The 23,679-nt window shown below is 41.8% G+C and overlaps 1 protein-coding gene across 3 annotated transcripts in view; it reads left to right on the forward strand.

Moving 5' to 3' along the window:
• Positions 1-441: 441 nt before the first annotated feature.
• The window catches only part of opn7b (opsin 7, group member b), a 111,053-nt gene continuing 87,815 nt past the window's right edge, over positions 442-23,679 (forward strand). The window contains exons 1-3 of one of the 3 annotated variants that reach the window (XM_026155347.1): positions 442-588; positions 668-763; positions 14,866-14,973. The gene's annotated coding sequence lies outside the window, so the exon portion shown is untranslated. Of the gene's footprint in view, positions 764-14,865; positions 14,974-23,679 lie in introns of all 3 variants that reach the window. The other 2 variants (XM_026155345.1, XM_026155346.1) reach the window with 2 other exon arrangements.

Below are 23,679 nucleotides of genomic sequence, written 5' to 3' on the forward strand. Positions count from 1 at the left end.
CGTGTGTCATTGTGCCTTTGCATTCTCACGGTTAGCTTTCTGTTTTCATCTTTCTCTCTTCAGTGCCTCTGTCTTTCTCCTGTATAGTATGTTAAATCTCTAAAATCCAATGTACATCAAGGGTTAGGGCTAAAAGTGAAAATGTGATAACAGAAAAAAATACTGGGAGGAGAGATTGTAAAGAGGGAAAAGTAACTAGAATGAATTGGAAAATATAGAGACATTAAAACCATTAAAGAGTATTTGGGGTAACTACAAGGAGAACGTGGTGTGTTAAGAAAAATGCTGGAACATAAAAATTGAGAGAGATGTACGCGTGTGTGTGTTTGTGAGAGAAAGCGAGGCAGCAGATGCAGTGTGGAAAATGCATGTGTGTACAAGAGCGAGATTTAAGGGGGGAGAGAGAGACAGAGCAGAGCAACACAGACTGGTGAGAGAGTGGGAGCTGCAGACAGAGAGACAGAGGAGAGTGCTGGAGAGCAGAGACCGGCAGCACAAGGCAGCATGTCTGTTTCTATCTGACGACTCTTGGATCTCCCCGAGCACAGCTGTCGGGCTGCTGCTGCTGACGACTTGTGTGCTCACTCGGTGAGGGAGCGCTTGAGCGCGTAGTATACACCAGAGTTTACCAGTGGCTATGCATGTTCAACTCTACTGGTTTTCATAGCACTACCACACGTGTGAGAAGATTTAACCAGCTTTGCACTGGACCTGACTCAACACCCATGATCCCCAGCCAACCCTGGCATACCCTCTCATTAAGGTAAGGAGATCATTTATTTTACTGACTGGATGTGTTTGGTGTTGTAACCAGACTCGTACAAGTTTTCTGTTTCTTTGCTCAAATACTGAATTTCTGATTATAAAGTATTGCTGTACAAGCTTTGTAAATTTAGAATAATATTTTTTTTAAATAAAGAAACTACATGTAGCCAAGTACATCTTGAGCTTGTCCCAAGCTTGTTCCAAGCTCAAGTTTCACTGTTTATTGTCTGACCTGCTTAACATGTACACACATTTTTATAGACTTGCTTATATCAAGTGCTGAAATCCCAAAGCTCTTACATTACCGAATTAACGAAGACACAATCCTACTATATGTTCTTACATCCAAGAGTAACTCTTTTCCTTAAGGAGTTAAAGCAATAAAAGGTGACTGGGTGAGCGTGTAAGTGTAGGTTTAAAAGATTAAGCTGTTGAGTTATTTGGTTTTCTTGCTTCATCATCTATTGAATTAAAGTCACTTTAAATATGTCATGTGAATCACAGTAGCTATGGCTAAAACACCTTTGAGTCATTTACTCTGTACACCGAGTGTATTTTATAAGATGAAGATTCTATTAAACTTTGATTAACCTTGAATAACATGGAGCAAAATGTACCCCTGCCATACATGCGACTCGGATTTCCCGGTTGATGTGTCTGTAAATTGTGTCAGTGAATGTACTTGTAGTGAAGACTCTCATAAAACATAAATAGGGATCATCAGTGTCTCTCCTGAGGAGCTTGACCAAAGATACGTTGCTCCCTCAGTAATGCCAGCTGTATCTATCAGAATCTCTCTCTGTCTCTGCGTGCCTCATGTTGAGACTCCAGTGTGTCTAACTCTATTTGCTTTGGTGTTTTATGGTGAGTTTACCATCAGAGTTTGACACGGAAAGGTCAAATGTGAATAAAGACTTTCTCGTGTTAATGGGCTAAGAACAAATCCTTTATGTTGGTTATCTTATGAGCTAACCAAACAATACTCGATTTGATTTTATCTAATCAATTCTGCTCAGTTACAATGATGCCTTCTTGAACTGTTGTATGACGCAAAAGCTTGCCCAAATAGCTAAATCAAATGTGATTGCCTTCAAGCTTTTTGGTTCTCTAATTTAATCACAGCTCGATAAAATCTTTATCAAAGGTGTTTAGTGCTAAAGATAAAAACAAAAGTATCACAGGGAGAAATCTAACCGCTTGTGCATCTGTTAATTTGATGATCACAGCATCGCTAGACTAGAAAAGCCTGACAGGCAAAGCAAAGATATTTAATTACTTACGGAGGCTATATACAAACCAGCTGCATAATATTTGACTTGTAAAACAAACAAAGACTCTAAAGGCAACTTGTAGCATTAGGCACTAAGACTTTAGCAGCAGTCACATTGTAAGGTTGTTCTTACAGCACAGAAGATACATCAAACTGAAAACAAGTCAATGCCTAGAAGTCTTTGGTGTGTCCTCTAACCATTCCTCAGCAGCTCTTGCAGTGTGACAACATTAGAGATCAGAGCCAGCCTTTACTTCCAATGCACATCACTATGCCCACATCCCTGTCACCTATGCATTGGTTTTCCTTCCTTCCACTAACCTCTGCAGAACATGGCCATCTGACCCTTTCTACCCATCACAGTTTGTCTCTTTTCAAAAATCTCTTAGGTCCTATCACTTACCCACATTTAGCTCTCCAAGGAATGACTGTGTCTAATAGGATATATACCCCAGCTTCCACCCCCTTCACATAACTGACACCTTTGAAACAGTATTAATTAATCTCACCTGTCAGTAGCTGGTAATTGTATATGTAATGATGAGGATCAGACATGGGAAAAGATTAATGTTAAGAATTCAAGGACCACAAACGCCTCCACTGATAAGATATCAGCAGAGGCAAACAAAACACTACGTAGCCACAGTAGTGATTTTAAAAATGAACATGATAAATATCTGAGATACATAAAAAGTACTGATAAATTAAAGTTTCAGTGAATTTCAGTGGAAGGTTTAGCATTTGAGAACAATGCAGGGTTTTAAATCAAACTGGGAATTCTGTGGAGTATTGATTTGTAGTGGGACTTAAACAACCTGACTAGAGGCAGTTGCAAAGTAGACTTCTATGTGAAAAAGCTGACGTTTGAATTTCAAATATTTTAATCAATATGAATAGAAAGATCAGTCCGAGATGAGGACCAATTTCTGGGGCACATCTTCAGATGAGCCCAGGAAACTAGAAGTGGTACTCTGGGCGATTGCATTGAAATCTGCCCAACAGGATATTATTCAAAGCCTTCCTACATGGGTCTTCAAGTCTTCAGTTTAAAACTGATCCACAGAGTCAAAAGCTTTATAGATGTCAATAAAAAGCTCAATGTTGCATGCTGTTTTTTTATCTGGATAAATTGTATAAGTTGCCACAGAGAGATTAACCCTCTCAGGCTCAAAGTAAACTTTTTGTTGCTAATGCACAACCAAGTCCTGCAGTGGTACTTCTGAGTAAAAAAAACTCAAATAAAATATGTATGTGGGGTAATCAGGTTGTTAGTTTTTAACTGTTGCAAATCAGCAACGCCTGCCTTGAGAGGGTTAAAAAGATATGGCAAAAGCAGAGTAATAAAATCCACTGCTAGCTTTAAAAAGTAAAAGTTTGAGGTTAAAAGGACCTGCCGACTTCCTGGCTTGTGGGCTTCCAAATGTTTGAGGGCTTTATGCACCTGTGGGACTGTCTCTGGAAGAAAATTAAAGGAATAACTTCTGAGAATATTATCATTAGAGCAAACATTAGAGGGAATCTGATAAGTAATGTTAAGAGAATCAGAGAAAATGAAAGTCTTGTTCAGACTGGCAAGAATTTCAGCCTTATCAGAAATTATTTATGAATCCTCAAAGATCTTTGTGACCTTGTTTTTGTTTCAGACATTTTAAAGACCAAATGATTCTTTAATCTTAAAAATTGAGCTATTAGTTGCAGGTCTAACATGAAGTTATGAAGACATCCCTTTGACTTCAGTGAATGGTGAATCTTTTTGTCTTTCATTTCTGACATTTAAGATCCTCATAATAATCGCTGGTTGATGCCCTACTTATTATGAAAGTATACACCTATTTGTGGCACATGTTTAGCGTGTGTGGATGAATGCGTGTATGTATGTGTCATCTGACTCTGACTTTATTTATTTATAACCCATGATATAACCCAGCTAGTCGCACTCTGTGACTTTATGGAGGTGTCATTTCAAGCATCAGTTTCCACATCAATGTGGGAGGGAAGGCGGGTTGCAGTGACGTACCAGTGGGTGTGAAAGGCTGAGTCCACAATAAATCAGGTTTATGGAGCAGATGAAGGAGAACTCCCAAGTACCTTTGTATTAGGAAGGTGATATTTTATATTGACCACTCACCACATCTGCTCTTTCTTCAAGGTGATTACATCATGTTGGTGTCCTGATGTTTCCGGACTACTACTTTTTACTCTATTTGCTCCTGTTATTTTACATCTTTCCTTTAAAATGGGTTGAAGAGTTGCCAGAACAAATTAATGTAATCTATTTAGTTGGGGAAAGTGCTAGCATGCTAGAACGATAGTCAAGGTTACGTCATTGATTATGAATAAAGAGGGCATGCACACACACATGAACACGCACACACTCAAAAAAAGCCTTATTACCCTTGTTTTTATGGTGAGATGTAAGTGGAAGAGGTCACTGACGGTGTATAGGAGTGCATTATGAATGAAGATTCATCATATTTCCAGTGGAAAGCCACACATGTGGTTATTATGTTCACACACAAACTGGCGGAAAGGCTCATTGATCCATTAACTCAGACCTTCCCAAAGTGTGTGGCCCGCCCCCTAGGCAGAGCCATTGCGGGGTGGGGGCGGCATGAAAAGGGAAAAAACCCCCCAAAACAACACTTGGACACTGCTAGCATGGAGCGCCCCACACAAACGCAAAGCAGGAGATGAAGCATCGCAGAATATGTTTCCAAACCAACTTCATTCTAAGCCAAAGACTTGAAAATATGGTGAAGCATATCTGCCCTTTGGTTTCACCTGCACAAGTGCCAGGTCTCCCCTGCAGATTTGTTTTTCCCTGCGTCGGGAGCACGCGCCTGGCTCTCCAAACAGGATCCCACAGCTGTTTATGTTTTTAGACTCATTTTGCACAGAGAGACATTTTTTTTGATAAACGTATTGATAGCAATGTTGAATATTATTACACAGAAAAAAAACCCAACTACACGTAAAATAATTACACCATGATGCTTCTGCCTTTGTAAATAGAGGGACAGTAACTGCGTGTTTATATGTAAGCGTGTAAAACCTGCAGATAGAGACAAAATACTGTTAATCTGACTATCTGCCATTCTGCAATTCATCTCATGTAAACAATAACGTGGCGCACAGCTGACGTGAAAAAAGGCGCATACCTTTAACGTTGCATGATTCCAAACGCCGTTTACGTGTGGACGAAACAGTTGCGTTTTCAAAAGTACCCGTGTAGGTGCGGACGTAGCGTAAAAGAGTTAGTAGTTTATTTTCTTACTACCTGCAGATTACTTGTATTTGCTTAATTGTTTACTAAATATTTGAGGTGTGAAATAAACCGCAATTGAGCAAAATATGGGTTTGTGTGGTTGGAGGATGTGTTAGCGTACGTTAGTGTTAGCGTACGTTAGTGTTAGCGTGCGTTTGTGTGTGTGCGCGTGTTACGCCCCTAGTCTAGGCGGGTAGGGACGCACATAAGGTTGGAGGAGAGAGAGACCAAATCCCCGCCCTGGTTCCCAAGCCAAACATCCAAACCAGTTGTAAGTAAAAAAAGTGATTTTATTTAAGGACAAGAAGCATAGCTCCGGGGTGAGCCCAGGCCAAAATAATAAACAAAACCAACTAAGTCCCACCAGAAAAGACTAACTAAACCCTAAGAAAGAAAAAAGAACAAACAAATGACAGAGCTATCCCTCGCTCCCTGACCAAGAAAACAGGAGAAAACGATTCCAAAAGAAAAGGCAGCTCACCCCTTCCGCTTCAGCCCACGAGTGCCTAAGCTTACAATTCACACTCCCACAAATACACAAGATAAACGCAGGCTGGGAAAACCAGGGTCAGGACTGCGACGGCTGTCAGGCTACTCGCTCGTTCCACACTCTCTCTCTCTCTCTCTGGAGCTGTCAGAGCGGCTTTTTGAATGTGGTCACCTGTTCCATGGTCCAATCAGCTCACTACTCTTCATTAGGGGAGGTACCTGTAGAGAGTCTTAAGCACAGTAAAGAGACACAGAACAAACAGCCCACACAGTGTTCTTATGGCCACAGCCGTAACACCCCCCTTCCCAAAATCAAAGACATCTCCTTTGTAGATGTTTTGGACAGTCATGTTTAAGGGAAAACACGGGATAGGGCATCCGCTAACACATTCTCTGTGCCCTTTTTATGACGGATTTCCAAATTGAAGTCCTGCACCAGGAGGGACCACCTCATCAGCCTTTGGTTCGAGTTCCGCATCCGCATTAGGAATACCAAGGGATTGTGGTCGGTATAAACAATCACAGGCGAGGGACTGCCACCGACATACACCTCGAAATGCTGCAATGCAAACAGCAGAGAGAGGGCCTCTTTCTCAATCGTGCTGTACCCTCGCTGATGGACATTGAATTTCTTTGAGAAATAGCCGATTGGGTGATCCACACCATGATGGTCTTCCTGCAGCAATACGGCACCTGCCCCGTTTGCACTGGCGTCCACTTCCAACTTAAAAGGGCGTGCAAAATCAGGGGCGGCCAGCACTGGCGCACTGCACAGGAGAGTCTTAACAGCCCGGAACGCACTCTGACACGCAGAGGTCCACACAAAAGGTCTCAACACACTAGTGAGGCTAGTGAGAGGTGCGACCACGTCCGCGAAGTTTTGACAGAAACTCCGGTAGTAGCCCACCATGCCGAGGAAACGGCGAAGCTCACGCCTAGTCTGAGGGGCAGGAAAATCCAGTATGGCCTGGATTTTGGCCGAGATAGGGCGCACTTGCCCCTGACCCACCTGCTTTCCTAAGTACGTTACCATGGCTTTACCAAAATCACACTTGGCGAGGTTGAGGGTGAGGGATGCCCTTTCCAAGCGATGGAACACATCAGTGAGTGTCTCCATATGCTCTGACCAGGTGTCTGAATAGACGACAATGTCATCCAAATACACTTCACACTTGCAGACGCTGCCCAGCACGATATTCATGAGCCGTTGAAATGTGGCGGGAGCGTTGCGCAACCCGAAAGGCATGACAGTGTACTGGAGAAAATGGTCAGGAGTAACAAAAGCAGAGATTTCGGCCGCACGTGATGTTAGGGGAACTTGCCAATAGCCCTTTAACAAGTCCAGCTTGGTAACGAAGGTCGCAGAACCGACCCTATCAACACAATCCTCCATTCTGGGCAGAGGATAGGAGTCAGGCTTGGTCACACTGTTCACCTTCCGAAAATCTGTACAAAACCGTGGGGTCTTATCCGCTTTAGGCACTAGGAGACATGGGGAACTCCACGCACTAGAGCTAGGGACAGCAAGACAATTCTCCAACAGATAAGAGACTTCTGTCTGGAAAAGAGCACGCTTAGTGGGATTCACCCGGTAGGCATGCTGTTTGATTGGAGGATGGTCCCCCACATCGATATCATGCTCCAACACGGTGGTACAGGATGGAGTGTCCGAGAAAAGATTAGGATGATTTTCAATCAACCGACACACGTCATTTCGGACATCATCGTCTACCCCAGTTAAATGTGACCTTAAATCACGTAGGATTTCAGAATTCCTAAGTCGTGCGCAGCCCACAGCACAACCGAAAACCAAATCGTCACCTACTGGGTCATACCGAGTTTCGGAAACCGGCACCCCCACAGTCGCAACTGTTGACACACCACCAGCAAAGTAGGGCTTCATCATATTAATATGACACACACGGCACTTTTTCCTTCGCTCTGGGGTGTCGATGACATAATCCGTGTCACTCAATTTCGCCTGCACTGTATACGGACCACTGAACTTGGCCTGGAGGGAAGATCCAGGGACTGGTAAAAGTGTTAAAACTTTATCACCAACCTCAAATTTTCGCTGCACAGCCTTCACATCAAACTTCCTCTTCATCCTACCTTGTGTTGCACTGAGAGCATCCCGTGCAATTGCGCACGCTTTATGCAAACGCTCTCTGAAAGAGCTCACATAGTCTAACACATTTTCCTTAGGGGCAACAGTGTCGGACAGGAAGTTCTCCTTAAGCAATCGCAAGGGGCCACGCACTGTGTGACCGAACACCAGCTCAGCAGGGCTAAATCCTAACGACTCCTGCACACTTTCTCTCACTGCTAAAAGAAGCAGCGGCAACCCCTCATCCCACTCCTTTTGAGACTCAAGGCAAAATTTCCGCATCATCGATTTCAATGTCTGATGAAACCGCTCGAGCGCACCTTGCGACTCCGGATGATAGGCACTAGATTTCCGATGTTTAATGCCAAGTGACTGCAAAACCTGAGCAAAAATCCTAGACATGAAATTAGAGCCTTGGTCAGTTTGAACAGCTTTTGGTAAACCAAAGATAGAGAAAAAGTTCACCAATGCCTTAACAACTGGTTTAACCTTAAGGGTGCGCAACGGAATTGCCTCGGGAAAACGGGTAGCAACACACATCAGAGTCAAGAGGTACTGGTGACCCGATTTTGTTTTAGGGAGCGGACCAACGCAGTCGATGAGGATGTGTTCAAAAGGTTCCCCTAAAACTGGAATAGGGTGTAATGGAGCGGGTGGAATGACTTGGTTAGGCTTACCACTAATCTGACAGGTGTGACAAGAACGACAATACTGAGCGACGTCATTCTTCAATCCTGGCCAAAAGAAATGACGCAGAATGCGGTGATAGGTTTTCCTAATACCTAAATGTCCAGAAAAACTGTCATGGGCAAGACCAAGAACTTTGGGTCGGTACTGTTGAGGCACCAGAACCTGTTTAAACACATTCCAACCCAAATCACCAGCTGTAGGCGGATACCAAGTACGCATCAACACGTCATCCTCGACACTATAAACACGAGGGTACTGGTCGCTAGAGTTGGCCGCGGAAAAACAACTCACAAGAGTTGGGTCACTCTGCTGTGCCGAAACCAACTCCTTTTTGTTGATTTCCAAAGACAGTTGAGGTGTCACTGATGGGCTAATAGGCAGCATCGCCTCAGAGTCGCCCGTCAGTGGAACACGGGTTTCAGATTCAGACTCCGGACCACCACCAGCACAGAGAAAAGAATCAGATAAATCCACGTCACCGTACTTGCGCCTATGCGCACGAGTTACCGCGCAAGCAGGAAAAACAGAGGAGGAATGCTCCTCAGCGACAGGGTTAGGTAATGAAATATCAGGCACCGGTATCTCAACCACTCTCGGGGTAGAAAACACTTTTCCGTTAGCCAAATCATTCCCCAGAATCATCGCAACTCCGGGCACTGGCAACTGGTCGCGCACGCCAACCGGTACCGAACCCGAAACGAGCGGCGATTGAAGAAACACATTGTGCAGTGGCACACGCAGTACATCCATTTTTACACCCCAGACAAGAGCATCCGAACCACAAAAAGAGTCATCAGAAAAAGGTAGAATACCCTTCAAAATAAGAGTCTGCGCGGCCCCAGTGTCACGCAGAATCATGATCGGCACCCGATCCTCCTCTTTTTCATTCAACGAAACAAACCCCTCCGACACAAAAGGGCGGTAGCTCTCATCAAAGCCTTCACTTCCCACTCCATTGCTAGGTGAAGTGGAAGCTGACATAGAACGAACGAAACCCACACTTTTCGGCTTCCTCACCGTGTTGGCCTGCTCCCTGCGCTGTAGTGATGGGCAAGCAGCAACGAGGTGCCCGATTTCATGACAATAAAAACATTTGCGATCTGACATAGGAATAGCAGCAGAACGTGTCTGGCGCTTAGGGGAAACCCTATAACTTCTGACAGGACGAGGTGAGGAAGTGTACTCACGGCGCTCTGTCGAAAGTGCAGCACGATGAGTTAACACAAACTCGTCGGCAAGGACCGCGGCTTTAGACAGTAACCCCACCTTCTGCTCATTAAGATACACGACAATGTTTTCAGGGAGACATGTCTTGAACTCTTCCAGCAGGATCAACTCCTTTAGCTGAGTAAAGTCCTCCGCGTGACTGGCAGCCACCCACTTGTCAAATAAGACAGTTTTCTCACGTGCAAATTCCACAAACGTTTGACTATCAAACTTGCGACAGGCACGAAACTTCTGTCGATACGCCTCTGGGACAAGTTCATAAGCCCGCAAAATAGTGGATTTGACAACCTCATAATCCAAGCTGTCCGCAATAGAAAGACTCGCACAGACCTCCTGCGCTCTTCCCATTAATTTGCATTGCAGCAACAGACTCCAGACGTCCTTTGGCCATTTTAAAGTGGTTGCGATGCGCTCAAAAGCAGTGAAATATGAGTCAACCTCTCCTTCCCTAAAAGGAGGTACCAAAACAACCTGTTTGCTAGCGTTAAACTGGTCTATGGTGGGAGTGTCGGGGAGTGTACTTACAGGAACGGGAGCAGCGTCACTCGCTCGAGAACGATCAAGCTCCATAGCTCGAATGCGGAGATGCATGAGCTCGACTTCCTTAGCCTTAGCCGCCAACTCCACCTCCTTCAAGCGAAGGGCAAGCCTGAGATCCTCCGTCACCAAACCCGCCCCAACCTGGCCAGCCGGGTCAAATACAGGAGACTGAATGGCGACAGGAGCTTCCGCCCCCGACGGCATCCGCCCCTTGGAAGGCTTCGGGACGGCCCCAGCAGCTTCCGCCCCCACTGCCGTCTCCAAACTCCCAGACCCACTCGGCGAGGTTTTCTGCCCCCCAAACACTCCCCTGTCCACCAGTCTCTCCACCAAACAGTGTTTAATTTCCGCCTTCTTAGCATTCAACGGAACATCCACCCTGAATAAGTTAGCCACTACCAACAAATCTGCTTTTGTGCACCGCTCCAACTTTTCAATGGAGGGACGTTGCGCAAAATCATCCATGTCAAACGACATCACGAGCAAAGCGAAAAAGGAAAACACAACACCGCAGACACCCAACCGCATCCGCGCACTCCAGAGCCGCAAAACTCGCGCACGACGTTTCCCCCCCACCACAAACGCAAAAAGGAAACGAACCAATCACACGAACGAAAAGGGACGAGCCCCCATTTATGTTACGCCCCTAGTCTAGGCGGGTAGGGACGCACATAAGGTTGGAGGAGAGAGAGACCAAATCCCCGCCCTGGTTCCCAAGCCAAACATCCAAACCAGTTGTAAGTAAAAAAAGTGATTTTATTTAAGGACAAGAAGCATAGCTCCGGGGTGAGCCCAGGCCAAAATAATAAACAAAACCAACTAAGTCCCACCAGAAAAGACTAACTAAACCCTAAGAAAGAAAAAAGAACAAACAAATGACAGAGCTATCCCTCGCTCCCTGACCAAGAAAACAGGAGAAAACGATTCCAAAAGAAAAGGCAGCTCACCCCTTCCGCTTCAGCCCACGAGTGCCTAAGCTTACAATTCACACTCCCACAAATACACAAGATAAACGCAGGCTGGGAAAACCAGGGTCAGGACTGCGACGGCTGTCAGGCTACTCGCTCGTTCCACACTCTCTCTCTCTCTCTCTGGAGCTGTCAGAGCGGCTTTTTGAATGTGGTCACCTGTTCCATGGTCCAATCAGCTCACTACTCTTCATTAGGGGAGGTACCTGTAGAGAGTCTTAAGCACAGTAAAGAGACACAGAACAAACAGCCCACACAGTGTTCTTATGGCCACAGCCGTGGCGGGGGGGGGGGGCGCAAACATTTTTCTTTAAAACAAAGGGGGGCCCAGCAAAAATTAATTTGGGAACCACTGCATTAACTAGTAAGACCAAGCGTGTGGCTGTGGGCCAACTAAATCATGTTTCATTTACTTTTGCTAACTTGATGTCTGTCATTTGAATTTCATCTTTTTGCACATTTAATGAAGATGCAGAATGAATGTTTGAGAATCTGACAGGAAATTAAATGATAATCTACTGTTAGTAGTTGATGTATTAGTACATCTTAATATGCTTCTACCATAATTAGCTACATTAGTATAATTGAATTATAATTGCATTTAGTCAGTTACAGTGTATACGGACAGTCTACTGTGCAGTGTTTTTGTGTTATTACAATCAGTCCAAGTCTTGGGTGATAGAACGGCAACTTGTTTTTTTTATTACTCTGTTTGGTCTAATGCAGCAATAATATTTATTATCTTACAGTCAAAGTAATAAAGGTCAAAATTATTTATCGCTTGTTAAAAAAATTCAAACAGTCTTTTTATAATCTTTATCCTTTATATGAAATTTTACAGGCTTAAAACCAAATAACAGGGTCAATAAAATAAATCTTTTACATATCTGGCCCTCCAATAACACTGCTCTTCACTGCTTTTCCAAATTAAAAAACAAAAATAAATAAAACCCAATACAAAACCATATAAACAACAGATCACAAATCCCAGCTTCATTCAAGAATGTCTTAAACAGAAAGTTGGAAAATGCTGCTTAGGGCATTATGAGAATCAGAACAAGTGTAAAGCACATAGTTTTCTACAAAGAGCTTTTTTAGCTGGAGTCTGATCTCAGAGCTTCTAAAGACCATAACAATTTTGTCAAAGATTTCCCCTTCTTCCCAGCACAAATCAGCAGAAATCACAGGACATGCCCAAGGGATAATGTGACACCGAAGAGCACAATACCCTCTTTGCTTTCATTCTCAATTGTTTCTTACCACATTGAGAGTTTAATACATTACAAATACACAGAATGGCTGAGAACCCCAATTTACATCAAAAAGACCCTTTTTTTCTCTCTTTAGTCTATTTATAGACTACTTCATTTGAAATCCTTAGCTTTTCCTTGTACGCAGCACTATCTCTACTCTATGCTTTGTATGTGGACCATATGAAATTGCATTTTAAGGACAAACACAAAGAGCTAATAAAAGTTAAGAATTTCTTGACTTCCTCAGTGTGTCCAAAGAAGCATTTCTTTGCAATTTAGTGTCCTAATCTGCAACTTGTGTGTAGGAATGCAGTTTAACAGCATTAATTGAGTGAAGCCAGTTTGGAGTTACCAAAGTGATTCATTAACCATGTCTTGACTTTTTACTTTTGCTGCATGGGGAAATCATGTTTGCTTCTCACTATCTGCTCTGTTGCAGCTGCGGGCTCAAGTAAAAACAAACACAAGGAAAAGCCTCTCAATTCTCCAACCTACAATGAATATCAGTTATTGAATTGGTAATAATTTGCATGCATTTTACACCTAATGTTTGCTGAAGACAGACACATTGCACTTCTTGCTTCTCATCAGATGTTAACACTCTGAAAGCTGAATATACACTGTGTAAGGCAAGAGTCAAATGCCCGCCAATAAAACAATTGACATTGAGTGGCTGTAATTTGACAGTAGCTGTGACAACTCATTGACAACTCATTGAGGTAGTAATGGTTCTTTAAAACGCTTAGTAAAAAATCACTTCTCTGAGTTACCATATCCTACAATACTAGGTGTGACATCATCACATGAAATAATTTGCCTTTGATTGTGATGATGCCTAGCAACTAGAGTGACAGGCTACACCCATTGCCTAGCAACAGCGAAAAGGCACCTAAAATGAGACCGCCGACCTCTAACTTCAGGGTGCACTTACTTGAGTCCCCAGCAGTGTGCCTGGATAATCGGTTCTCAGAAAAAATACAGCAACACACACAGAAGGAGACTGCTTGATTCAGTGGATGTTAGAGATTTACACGTTAGATGATGTGCTTCTATGGCTGAAAAAAAAAAGTACACAGAACATTTTATTTTTTTTACCACGGTTTTAGATTTAATTAAGTCAATAGTGAGTGTGCATCACTTTAAAGGCAATTTTGCAGCTGTGGTTCCTGCTTATCACACAGAAACTACCACAGGTAATTAGTGGTAATAACTTAGAAATCACACATTATGACATTCTTGTTACTCTACTATCACCACTTTATTACCGAGCAGTGCAGCCACATTATTACACCCAGTTTTTGGCCCTTTATTATCCAATTATATTCATTTTAGTGTAATGTTACTCAAATGTGACCACTGTTGCTGCCACGATACTTGGATATTCAGTGGTTATTACTTTGGTAATTGAGCTGTAATTATTTAGATTTCATTTTTGCCTTGTTACCCTACTTTTACCACTTTATTACCGAGCAATAATAGAAAGGGTGACTAAGATGTCAAATGTTTAAACTGGGAAAATGCACCATTTGAAGAAAGGAAAAAAAAAAGTAGGGACATTTCGATTTGATGACAGCAACATGTCTCAAAAATAGAGCTATGTTTGCCCATCTTTAGCTTCCCCTTTTCTTTTAACAACAGTACGTAAATGTTTGGGTACTGAGCTGCTGGACTTTTGGGAGAGGAATGTTGTCCCATTATTTTCTGATAGAGAAGTCTAGCTGCTCAACAGTCCAGCTGTATCCATTTGTTTCATCATGCAAATGCCACCAGATATTTTTAGTTGGCGAAAGGCTGCAGTATGTTGTTTATGCAAGGCCTGAAATTATCTGGATGAGAAAAGAGTTTTAACTAAATTCTTTAAAAAATTAATTAATTAACTAATTAATTAATTTTAAAATCTTTAAAATTAAATTTGCAAATTACGATTAAATACGTATTAAATAAAAAAAAATGAATGAAATTTAATTAAAATGTCAAAATTAAATTATTGACTAAATAAACTTACACTGTTGCCAAAGAGTGATTGAGAATATGCTGCTATCATAAACATGCTGCAAAATTTACAGTACTACAAGCTGAAGTCTCTCATACAAAATGTTTTTAGTCATGCTAATTAAACAGTCAGGATTTCAAAAGAAATCTTGCTGAACACATTTAACAACAGCTATATTTAAAAGGATTTGTATTATGAAGTAGTCAGAGGGAAACTTTGCAGTGTGTTTGTAAGCGATTTCATATCACTGAAACTGCATACAAAACAAAAAAACTGGCATTTTCTACAATTTTAACAGTGAATCAGTCTAAGATGATGCAGGGTGAAGTGGAACAAGAAGGACCTTCCACACTGAGGTGTAGATGAAGAGCTGCAGGCAACAGTCGGAATCCAACTTCTGAGCAAGGTAACCAGCTCCTTTGACTGTGCCCTGCTGTTTCACAGGCTCACGTTCAGCATAAAATCAGATCATAATGGTTCCCTGAATAAAGAAATAATGCCAATTGCTCTCTCCCTTTCTCATCAAAACATTAGCAATTTCTTTTTGCTTCCCCTAGAATTGTGTAATTTCCAGCATTGAACCATTTAAGCTGTTTTGTTAGGAGCAGCTAATCAGAGTTAGATGTCCAAATAGAATGTTTTTACTCAGCTGTGTAGCTGCAAATTGGTTCTGGGTTTAGTTTTCCAAAACTCTGCAGAGTTACAGTAATAGCATCAGCCAACTACTGCCTGCAGTATAAAGACTCACATGTTCAGTCAGTCCTATACTGTGAATTGTTAACCTAATGGTTGCTGTAGTCAGTGAATTTAAGAAATCCATGAGGAATTTCAGTGGCTGCTTAGTGGCTTTTGGTATGTTCGTATATTCAATTCTATATTGAAATTATTATACAAAAATTTCCAGGTTACACAATGTTCATAAAGTTGACTGAAAAAACAGTCTTGCTTGCTAGCTTTACAAAAACAGATCATGTGATGTGGAATTAAATTCTATCTACCAGGCTGAGACTGTGGCCACAGTAATTGCCCACATTAAATGGTCTGTGTACAACATTAAAAAAAAAGCTTCTGTGTTCACAGTCATTTCAGAGTTTAAACAGCACAGAAGTAATTTTCATGTTTCTTTAATTGGTATCATTTTTAACCTCTTAAGCCCCAACGCCCCCTGATACGGGGGCAAAAAGCAGGAGATCAGGTAGGCTTGGGGCTTAAGAGATTAATTGGGATTTGAGGATGTCACAGGTAAAGTTTTCACTGAGGGCAAATAGTACCAGACTATACTGGTACTAATTATGACAATGGTAAATGCCTTAAATACCCAACTGTGTCAAATTAGGGCGTTCAACTCTCAGCCTAATGCTCACACTATAACCACCTTTAGTGGAGGGTATCTTTTAATTTTTTTTCTCTAAACACTGCGTCACACCGTTCGCATGTATACCGTTCTCTTCTGAAATTCCTCGGCTTGTCGTACAGCCTTTGTTTTCTTTCTGTCTTTCTTTTTTTTTTACAGCCTTTCTTGAGCATAGTTTTCTTTTTGAAAAGCAAAATTGCTACTTGAGTTGAAGCTGATATTCACCTGTTAATCGAGTTCAGCTCCAAACCCACTTCCCTTCTCTTGTGGTTCTCTCGCCCATAGTCACAAGTTCCCTGGCTATTAAAAATTGCCCTCAGCGCGAACACAACTTAAGTGTTGATGTATTTAGTATGGTGCAATATTGACATTATCGCAAGTGGCACAATATTCATGTGCTGTGTTGCCTTTTTAAAATTAAATTTACTCACATTACAAGGAGATTAACTCAGGTGAGTCAAAGGTTGAAAATAAAAATCTTTTCTGGCACAAACTTTAACCTTATAACTCTATAATCAAAAGTGTTCACCCAACGCACGGTTTTAGTTAACTATACAAAACAGTAAACCGGTAAATGACTGACAAACATAAATCTAAAATGTTCAGACAGCTCTTTAAGTTTTGTTGTGACATGCTCATATCATTCCCCACATTTGATCTCCTCTTGATGAAATAAACAGACGGTTTAAAAATAAAAGTGTTCTTGCAGCAGTAAGCCCTGGCTGCGCAGCTGCTTCCTACATGTCTGTGTCACCGAGTTATGTGTGTTATGTACTGTATATGCTTCAGTAGACAACATGAACTTATGTAACATGCTGGTCTAAATACCATAACTGATGCAGTGTGGCTACACTTTACATTCTGGACAAATATTATAAAAATGAAAAAAAAATGTAACTGTGTCGTAATTGCAACCAAAGAATAAGAATTAAAAATGCTTGAATTATACATATTTGACTGTAACTCTCACATTTCACTAAGCATTGTAGACACATGAGCCCATGCTGCATGCACACTGTGCTTTAAGCTGTTTAATCAGCTATTGTTTAATACGGTTACACAGAGCTGAATCCAGCCTTTGACTCTGACTTGAACATCTGCCATTTACAGTACCCGGATGAGAAATACTGTATACTTTGGCTTATGTACAGCAACGTGTGTGTGTGTGTGTGTGTGTGTGTGTGTGTGTGTGTGTGTGTGTATTAATACCCATGTGTGATTATCTGAGAGCGTAGTCCCCCCCAGGGAAGAAATATCCTAAATGACGAGCAACCAAATGTCAACTATCCTTATCCTCATGTTCTTAATGCATTATGTATGAGGCTGTCACTCTCAGCTTAGACTATAAGGACAACATGAACATGATTTTGCACACATACACCAGTACACTAGCAAATGCATAAATAAAAACACACACACACACACACACACACACACACACACACACACACACACACACCTGTGTGCTAAATTCCATCACATTTACACACTGAGTTATATTGGTAATTTAATAGGTTGTGTTCATACTTGCCAGATGTCTGTCTCCGTTCCTCTTTAAATATGGTGCTGTAATCTCCCACACTTAAGAAGCTACAATACAATAACTATATTACTGTGTTTCATATAGCGTGTGTCATATATTTTCTATATGTGATTATTAAAATGTGCCTACACTAATGTTAGGCAAGCACATTTAAGTTGGCAAGCTGAATAGACATATCCAACAACCTAGCCAGCAAGTATAACAAAATCAACACACTGTTGGATTTAGAACTGATTATCATGTCTTTACAGCTGGAGCATGTAGCATCCTTTTAGTATGTGTCTTTTGTCTGGTTTTCAGTTCTCTTCTATCTGTAAATCCATATCCATACACACAAACAGAAATACTCTCTCTCACACACGCACACATACATATGGATATATTTAAATATTTACTACTTTGCCATCTTCAAAGAAAAGCAAGTCCAATCACTCAAGTAAAATCAATTTGCAAAAGGAACAAATTTGTTCCCAAGATGCATCCATGGCAACAAAAATGGGAAGTACCCATTTGTTGTCTTTCATAATCCTCCCTCCAGTCATTCAGAACAAAGCATCAGCAACACCTATAAGATTAAATATATAAAACCAAGAATACCAGATTCAGGTGGAGAAACTCTGTGCACTGCAAACTCCCACATGCGTTATGCACACAGGCTTTCCATTGCCATAAACTTCGAGATGATTCATTTAGGATTCAGACAAGCAGTTAGTAGAAAAGTCCACATATCTTACAGTGTCGCCTCTTCATCTCTCACATTCTTTTCCTCTGAAAGATTACATTACATCTCTGTGCTATTCTCCCTCTTGCCATTCCCTTTTCATGTCTGACACAGATCCAAATCCCCAGTACCACCCCACACCTTCTATCAACCTATAACCACCTCATTTGTGTCAGGTCTGAGGGTGACACACTCTGAATTCTTTAAAAAATGTAGTAATATGATGCTCACCAGTTTCAGATAAAGAACCAGAATTTGAAAATAACCCAACTGTTGAAAAACTCACACTGCAGCAGACATGTTCCACCAATATACAAATAACTCACTTTGTACCTGCTGATATGAATGAACCTCCTACCTGTTTTCACCTCCAGTCTGTGCACTGGACATCCTACTGGCACAAAACAGTCATCCACACATGTATTTTTCTACAAGGGAAAAATGCATTTCAAGGTCAGGAAAAACAGCTTTCGCTGGCTGTTCCAAACACATGAATAGGGTTTTAAAAGACTACACCGTTTAGGAAAAACATGACTGCCTGTATCCAATATGCTAAAAATACTCGTTTTCATGCTATAAAAATAAAAGCTGAAAATCACAAAGAAGTCCTGTATAATGTATAAGGCAGGATCCCTTTGGTGTATGACATCAACAGCTTATCAGCAAACTACAAAACCTTTCTACAAAAACCCTGACGTCAGGGTTTTTGTAGAAAATTACTCATAAAAAATATCCCTGCTGACCATAAATGCTCCAAAAGTTATGCAGTTTCAGGTATTACCTAGTTATTTGTACCTAATGATTTGGCATTTACCAAAGGTACTCAGGACTTCATGTCTTCCTAATCTAAAACATCCAGAACAAAAAATATTATTAAAAAGCCTTCACACCATACCGTAAAGATAAGAGACATGAAAGTGCTACAGAGGCCTGGAGAAGTCATACGTCAGCTAAGTTTTATGATTAATTCTTGACACGAGGCAGCAAAAATTAATTAGTGTTCACAGTAAAAAGTTATAAATGTCATCACGCCAAAATTCTCCAGGAACCCATAAATTGTAGAAATTCATAGAAGTGCTAAAACCACCTGCAGCAGGGGTGTAATTTCTAGTTGTTGAAATCTGTCACTGTTGCCAATGTATCAGAATTTCACAATTTACTTATTTAAAGAGTCTATATACTACCAAGACTACATGAAGATGTGAATGCTGCTTTAAGGCCAATCCATCACTGCAACCAAAGTAGCTGATTTACACCAAGGCAACAGTGATTCTTGAGAAGCTTGGCAATAAGATGAACAGTACCCAGCAGCAGTAACTCCCATGATGGCCAAGATCAAGGTAGCACAGAGAGAAGCTAGCCAACTGTCAGATCTGTAGAAAGGTGTGATGAAGAAAGGGCTGCCTAAAAATACACCAAGCCGCCGGTGCCTGAGGTCTTACGATGGCCCAGGATCCAGAAACCATCACAGCGGCAGACACAGAGAAAGTAAAAGAAAAAAATACTCTTTCACAGTTTGTCTTGTGTAATGAACATTGTTTGTTGTACAAAGCTCGTGACTGATATATTCTTATGATGTTATTCTATATAGTGGAAAAACAAAAAAATACTGTAAAAATACAAGTCACTGAATAAACAGTATATTTTAGACAAGAATACAACCTCCAGTATCTCATATTATGCCGGGCTCACACTGTGCGATTTTTGGCCCATTTTGAGGGGATTTTTGAGTCGTGCGACCGTTTTGGCGATTGGCCCGATTTTGGCCTTCATCGTGTGTCGTGCATCATGTAGTATACATGGGGTAACGAGAAGCGATTAACACCTCACGACCAGCTTCCGATCATCAATCGCTTGGTCGTGAGGATTTCAAACCTGTTTGAGGTGAGGGTGTCACCGCAGTTTGTCACACTGCGCACGCGCAAACACAAATGTCAGCGAAAAAGACGGCGCAGCACGGCAGTGCAGCGTGTGATCTGGACACAAGCGATGGAGGCACTTGTAGAACTTTGGAAAGCTCATCTGAGCCTTTTCGATGTGGCCTCACAAAATTATCACAACCACAACAACCGTGAAAATAGTTGGATAGACATTGCTGCTCAATCACAGCTGCCTGATCAATGTTTTTCATTAGCAATTTAGCAAAGTTGATGGTGGTGGTGTGTCTGTGTGAGTGAAAGACGGAGAGGGAGAGCGAGCGACAGAATTTCTGTTATAACCTTCATGGACCTTTTATGGACGCACAGTGTGAGCACTCAGGTCACATCCGAGCATCGGGTCGTATAGTGTGAGACCCTGCATCGTGACCTACGAACTTCTAACTCCTGCGAGTCAATCGTACAGTTTGAGCAGGAGCTGAATCGCGCGACTGACAAAATCGCACAGTGTGAGCCCGGCATTAGAGACTCATATTTTACTGCCACCTTCTCTTTTGCATTTCTGTGGAAGGGTGAGTTGAACAAAATATAGCATCATTCAAGCAATGCACTTACAAATCTGTGAACCTGTGGTCAGCAAAAACACTTTAGGGAGTTTAGGGATCAAGAAATATAGCACATTCATGTCACAAATGATAGTAAAGGAGGTTGTGGAGTTTGCTTTTGTGACAATGGCTTGGAGGAAAATAGAGTGTCACCCCCTCTATTTGCTTTTGGCTGGTGCAGTATCATTGGGGCATTGATAGGAATATGTGTGTCATTGATGCCATTTATATACACTGTATACAATGTTTCCAATCAATCCATTGTCTCTTGGAGCTGTGCACCATTTAGGACGCCAACGCATATATACAAAAACCAATTCATATCAAAATTCATGGGCAGCACGGTGGCACGGTGGTTAGCACTGTTGCCGCACAGCAAGAAAGTCCTGAGTTCAATTCCACCATCAGGTCGGGGTCTTTCTGTGTGGAGTTTGCATGTTCTCCCCGTGTTTGCGTGGGTTCTCTCCGGGTACTCTGGCTTCCTCCCACCGTCCAAAGACATGCAGCTTGTGGGGATAGGTTAATTGGATAATCCAAATTGCCACTAAGTGTGAATTTGTGAGTGAATGTGAGTGTGAATGATTGTCTGTCCTTGTGTGTTGGCCCTGCGACAGACTGGCGACCTGTCCAGGGTGTACCCTGCCTCTCGCCCTATGACAGCTGGGATAGGCTCCAGTGCCCCCCGCAACCCTGAAAAGGATAAGCGGAACCGAATGGATGGATGGATGGATCAAAATTCATATGAGGCTGCAATTCAATACAAAATAACAGTGACACTAATTGACTATGTGCACATTAGCATATGCTACTTCCGGTGCGGAAACTCCTGTGGGGAGCTTTGTTTCCGGTGTCCTATTCGCGCCTGGTTTAAGGTCCAAAACAAGTTAAGCAAATGAATGAATCAAGCGGCGATTTACATTTCTATAGATGTCTTGGGTATTTACCCAATATATCTGTAAATGATGTTCATCGACTTGTCGATATTTTTGCCCCGCGCCTCAGAGCAAAAGAGAAAAGGGATTCAAATGTTATATTTCTGAGCTGTCCCTCGTTTATCGCGGGTGTTATGTCCTAAAAATAACCAGCGATGGGTGAAATCAAGTAGCCAATTTTATTTTTTGACGGTACAAAACGTTTCGTGGACATTGTGGACATACAGTACTGCACTTCAGAGTCACACTGCTAGCGATCGATGCAGCGATTCTGTACTGTACGGGAGAGACGTCACGGAGGAGATCGTCTGGTCGCAGGACACAATGTGACGTAAAAAAACGTGCAAACTTGCACTAAAAAATCTGCGAAACAGCGAGGTGAAAGGTGAACCGCGTTATAGCGAGGGACCGCTGTAATTTTGAAGGTAAGTCACAACATACCCTTCATAAATACTAATGTATAGAAACCGTTACCAGCAATCGTTCATTTTTGTGTGGCTTTTTTCACGGTTTGTTAATATGCTGTGTAGGTGTGTACTTGACTAGCTGATATCGACATAACGGGGGAAACATCTGGTTTGACTATTCTTCACCTGTAGTTTGAATGCTGAACATTTGCTTGTTTAAATCATAAGACCAGTCACTATACAGAGATGTGCTTCTGAATGTGGACGATGTGTCTTCTGCTGCAGTAATGCAGTTCTGCTGTTGAGTGATGTAAACAACTGATCGATCTAAACTCTTTAAACGTCAAAATTGATCATTAGATTTTTTATGACACAACAGCAGTGAGTGTTCCCACCTTCTGCTCTTTGTAACTTAACGCAATCTTTCCGTTTTCGAGTTTTGGACATGATTTTGGAGTATATCTTCGCAGTAGCGATTGACCGCAAAGTAAAGCTGCCGGAAATGCACAACCCCACATCCGGTCTCAAACCAGGAAGTTAGCATTTTCTCATGCACATAGTCAATATGATTTCACCAGTGTATTGTTTTACTCCTTAGGTTTGACTTAACAAGTTCAGATACAGTGTCAAACATGTTTAGACTCTATTTATCTACATAAAACTGTTGAGACATTTGACCGAGCCACAAAGTCTCATAATCTCCCGCTACTTCCTACTTTCTGTGACTAGCATGAATTGAGAATCCTCTGTTTGCAGCATCTAAAAGGTTAAGACAAATTTATATATTTACTGTTTATGAATAGTCAGAGAGTCAGAGAATTAAGTGGAGAATAACTGAACTTGACAGACAGATAATCAGATCTGAGTGGATAAATGTGCTCTTTGAGTGACAGTAGCATCTGCCTTGTGACAATTTCAAAGGGGAATATTTGTGTCAAGGGGCTGGGTCTGTGACCCAGCATTTTGAGTTATTTTGTCATTTTTGATTACTTATGAGATAAGGTTAAGTTCAGGGGTTATTATTAGTTCGTCTTAGTTGAAGTTTAGTCTAGTTTATGTTATCCTCCATGTCTACTTGAGTCTTTTTCTGTTTATCATGTATTATCTCCTTGTCTGTGTAGGTTCCCCTTGTGTCTCTCTCCTCTGTGTCCCTCCTCCTCTCCTGCCCCTCTCTCTGTCTCTTGTGTCAAACTTGCATGTTCCAGTTCATGTGTCTCCATGTTTCCTGCTTTATTTTGAAAGTCTTGTTTCCATGTTCAGTGTGTTTAGTTTTGCTTCCTCTGTGGTGTCATGTTCAATTCAATACAGTTCAATTCAATTTTATTTATATAGCGCCAAATCACAACAACAGTCACCTCAAGGCGCTTTATATTGTACAGTAGATCCTACAATAGTGGATATAGAGAAAAACCCAACAAACATATGACCCCCTATGAGCAAGCACTTTGGCGACAGTGGGAAGGAAAAAGTCCCTTTTAACAGGAAGAAACCTCCGGCAGAACCAAGCTCAGGGAGGGGCGGGGCCATCTGCTTCGACTGGTTGGGGTGAGAGAAGGAAGACAGGATAAAGACATGCTGTGGAAGAGAGACAGAGGTTAATAACAGATATGATTCAATGCAGAGAGGTCTATTAACACATAGTGAGTGAGAAAGGTTACTGGAAAGGAAAAACT

Source organism: Astatotilapia calliptera, chromosome 20 (genome assembly GCF_900246225.1).
Source record: "Astatotilapia calliptera chromosome 20, fAstCal1.2, whole genome shotgun sequence".
Lineage (NCBI taxonomy): Eukaryota > Metazoa > Chordata > Actinopteri > Cichliformes > Cichlidae > Astatotilapia > Astatotilapia calliptera.